The following is a 4,928-nucleotide window of genomic DNA, read 5'->3' on the forward strand; positions in this document are numbered from 1 at the left end:
TGTGATTATTTCGAGAGCCGGAAGCATGTTCAAAAAGGGTCATTTGCATGAGAAAGTCATAAAAGGTTTGTGTTATTGGAATACATTATCCCATCATAGAATAAAACATTAACATTCTTTTTTTTTCACAACATGGGAGTTTTAATGTTTAATATCACTGAGGCATCGTTACAACCACCTGTGCCATTACAATCACGTGCACTATTACAACCACCTGCACTATTACAACCATCTACATCATCGCCACCACAACCTCCTCCATCACCACAATCACCAACTCGACCACAACCGCCACCACCTACGAGCACCCAGCACTATCATAACTAAAATCACAACCACAACACCAACACCATCGCCAATAGGACGACTTTGGAGTACTTAGTCCTCTTCCTCAAAGGGTTATATATATATATATATATATATATATATATATATATATATATATATATATATATATATATATATATATATATATATATATATATATATATATATATATATATATATATATATATATATATATATATATATATATATATATCCAAGCCAGAGCCAGGGACCCAATTCATCGACCAACCCCTAGTGGTAGATGAACAGCTGGCTTAACTGTGGACCGACTACTGCAACCAGGAATCGAACCTATGCCCTCGATCAGAAACGCTAACCGCTACACCACGGGAGTCCCATTGCTCGTAAAGCATTCTTTTCCCTCCGAAAACTCAAGCATGACCCCCCACTCGACATGTAAACCCACATTAGATCGAAATTCTTATACTCTTTCTCATTAAATGGTCCTCACGTAGGCTCTGTGAGTCTTTCTTTCTTTTATTACCTGTTAGATATCTTAAAGAACTATCGTCGCAGCATTTTTGGTCTGCTGGGTTTGGCTGGGCTGGGCTGGGCTGGGCTGGGCTGGGCCGGGCTGGGCCGGGCTGGGCTGGGCTGGGCTGGGAGCGCGCGAGTGCCCCCCTAGCAACAGCAGGCTCCCTCACCTTCCTTAACCTCAAGCGTAATTGAGTGCCTCGCCTCAACACGTCTTCCTCCTCCGTCTTCCTGGAACATTATATTTTTTTCCTTTTTTTTTTATCTCTCTCTCTCTCTCTCTCTCTCTCTCTCTCTCTCTCTCTCTCTCTCTCTCTCTCTCTCTCTCTCTCTCTCTCTCTCTCTCTCTCTCTCACGGTCGCCCAGCCAGCCGGTTTGTGTTTTGTTGGACCCTAGTCACGTTCACCCACACCCCCTCCTCCTCTTCCTCCTCCTCCTCCTCTTCCTCCTCCTCTTCCTCTTCTTCTCCTCTCCTCCCCCCCCCCTTGCTGGTGTCACTATCATTCACCCCCCTCCCCCCCTCCCCCCACGTCACTTTCCCTACTGGTGTCACTGTCATTCCCCCTCGTCCGTCACTTTCCCTGCCACACTTTCCCCCGTTCGTCCTCCTCCGTCTGTCACCTTCCCTCCTCCCTTTCTCAAATGCTACCTTTCTTACAAGCACCTTCTCCCTCCACTCCCTCAACCACCGTAGCTATATCCTCCCTACATTTTCCCTCCTCTTACCCCTTCCATTATTCGCCCTGTTACTCCCTCGTTACTTGGCGCTCCCTGCCTTCCCATATCTCCTCCCTGGAAACCTCCCTTCCCATCCCGAACGCTGTTGTCTTCCAGTAAACTAAGCCGGAGCCAGAGGTTCGTCTACCCATCCGGATACACTCAGGCCCCAGCCTCTACGTTCAAACCCGAGAGGAACGGGTTTCGTCTCGTTGCTTCGCGCTTCGAAACCATCGAACGAGTGAACCCCCCCCAAAAACGTGTCCACACCTTCAGAATGACACGTTTGACGCCTCAGCTCATAAATGGTAAATGAATTATGGGCTATACTTACATCAGGATAATGTGATCTTGACCCCAGTTTTGTAGTATTGTTATCATTGTACTGGTTATAACACAAGAGTTGATGTATGTAGTAAAATTGCTACTTAATTAATGTTAGGTGATTCGTAACACAGTCGTGGGTGTGTTGGTGTGTGTGTGTGTGTGTGTGTGTGTTGGGGGTCTAAGTGCGTGAAGTGGGGGCTAGGGTGCGTGGAATGTCAGTTGATGGAGACTCACTGTGGCAGTCAGAGGCCTGTCATATTCGGGCTATTTGAAGTTACGTGGGCTGGAGGTATGTACCATCGCCAGGTATGTGTAGGTTACAAAGGAATACAGAGGCGGTCAAAGAGACCAATGGGTCATTTCGAGGTTGTTTGCGGTTAATGGCATTTATATCAGAAACTCATAGATTTGTCAAGTGAAAGTCAGAAGGTATACAGATAACTACAAGAGAATAACCTACATATTGTCAGTGTGAATATAGAGGCACAAATGATATAAGAAGTGGACTTTGAAGCGAAATATTGATCATGTCTATTCTTAAACGTATCCATAGTTCTGTAATCAGTTACTCTAACTGGCCAATCGTTTCTTATGTTATCAATCCTGTTGAACAAAAAAGCATTTCGGGTTAACTTGATAGATCAAGATAAAGTCTTTGATCCTTTAGAATACTTGTATTAAATCACCTCTTACTCTCCTCTTTTCGAAGGTAAATGGATTCAAGTCGTTTAATCTACTCTCATAGGATTTAATTTTTCAGTTTGGGAATCATCTTAGTAACTTAGTAACACAGTAAACTCTTCCCACTCTGTCTATGTCTTTATTTAGGTAGGGGTGACCGAAAGTGAACTCAGTATTCGAGATGCGGATGAACAAATGAATTGGAAAGAATAGGAAAGATTTCCCTGGATTGAACTTCGAAGGCCTAATCAATGAATCCAAGGATTTTGTTTGCTTTTTTTTCACTGCTTTGTGACCTGCTCACCCAAGTCTGTTTTCCCTTATTTACCTCTTGTAGTTCAACAGATTCCTACTGCAGTTTGTCTTTTCGTTTTTGCCGCCTATATGTAAAACTTTGCACCGATCGATATCAAAATTCATTCGCCAATTATGAGTCCATCATTTTGTCTATGTCAGTTTGAAGCTGCAGACATTCAAGTTCACTGGTAGATTTATTTCCCAGCTTGCTATCATCAGCGAACTTTTGATACCTTGAAATACAGCCCATTATCAATAACACATATGAGAAAGAGAAGTGGACCCAAGACTTGATCCTTGTGGCACTCCACTTGTTACGTCTAACCATGCTGAAGTTTCGATATTCATCACGACTCTTTGGTTATGGCTACTCAGGCCATTTCATATCCCTACCGAAGTATAACCTCCATCAACGCCATGTGCCTTATCTTTTGATAGTTACCTCAGATACGGAGCCTTATCAAATGTTCTTTGAAGATCTAGATAAGCGACATCAACCAGATTTATCAGAGAGCATTCGTTAAGGCTCCATATCAGAGTTTGTGACGTGTTGCAAGATGATGTGAGGCTTAGGTAAAACTGTAGGTTAGTGGGGTGAGGAAATATATATATGGGGGAGAGAGGCGTGGAACTGTGAGGGTTGGGGGCGTGGAACTGTGAGGGTTTAAGGGGCGTGGAAATGCGTGGGGGTTAGGGCGTGTGGAACTGAGAGAGAGAGAGAGAGAGAGAGAGATCAGGATGACGCATCATGTGTGTGTGTGTGTGTGTGTGTGTGTGTGTGTGTGTGTCCACCAGTGAGTCTCTCTCTCTCTCTCTCTCTCTCTCTCTCTCTCTCTCTCTCTCTCTCTCTCTCTCTCTCTCTCTCTCTCTCCCTCTGCCCCCTTCCTCCTAACCCCATCTCCATCATCCAATAAGTCACACTGAAATTAGTGGCTCCAACGTAGATTACTCCTCACGTAAAAAAGAAAAAAATACAATTCACCAAATTCACAACGACCCTACGACACGCCTTCCCCTTACACCCTTAGAACCCAAGAGGTGATTCGAATACCATAGGTCCTTTTGAAATGCCACCTGATAGAAGATCAGGGACCATGATAACAGGATCCTAAAACAGCTGAAAGACGAGAAACAAAGGTTTAGCTTAGAGTTGGCAGAGGAGCGACACGGGTGGGGGTACTGGTGAGGCTGGTGGAAAATATAGATATAGGAATTTCACTTAGAATTATATCTTATGTTCATAGACTTGTCAAAGGCTTTTAAGTCTGATCTTACGAAGAGTAGAATCTCAAGAGAGGTAGTTCAATTCGGTTAAAAGGGATTGAAACAAGATAGTCTCTTAATATCTATACACTTCATTACGTATATAGATATTGATATAGCCAAACTGCAAGTTAACTACCTTTAACAAGAACAAACCAAATGACGTCTCTCTCAAACGATGGGGACCTTAAGAGAACCATCTAAACACCGACAGTTAGCAGGGAAAGAGACCAATTCTAAAATGCAACGCCCCCCCCCCCCCAGAAACATCAGAAAAGAAAACGGAAGCTGTGGTGTACTAAAACAAACGAGAGACACATGTGTAAGATGATATAAACTTAACACAGAAAAATCTACGACGGCGCAGAGCAATACCGTGGGTCCGGAACATTGCAGACGAACATCACAGTTGGTTTTCAATCCAGGATTAAATGGAGACATAGATAACCAATCAAGGGGAAGAGGTGGGTGGTGAACATATAAAAAATACTGAAGAAATATCAAAGGTAGAGTTTGACTATGTATATATAAAATTCATCTGTATATATATATATATATATATATATATATATATATATATATATATATATATATATATATATATATATATATATATATGGGTGTGTGAGAGGGGATATACCAAGGAGTGGAATGCAGTTGGGAATTTAATAGAAATGGCGAAGTGAAAAACTGCTTCGACGCTGGAATGAATACAGAGTGGATGTGAGGTGAGACGGTGTGAGGAGTTAGCAGAAACGTGAGAGGGGAGGAACAGACAGGCAGACAGACAGACAGACAGACGGGCAGATAACAAAGACTGA

This window comes from Panulirus ornatus, chromosome 13 (genome assembly GCF_036320965.1).
Source record: "Panulirus ornatus isolate Po-2019 chromosome 13, ASM3632096v1, whole genome shotgun sequence".
In the NCBI taxonomy this organism is placed as follows: domain Eukaryota; kingdom Metazoa; phylum Arthropoda; class Malacostraca; order Decapoda; family Palinuridae; genus Panulirus; species Panulirus ornatus.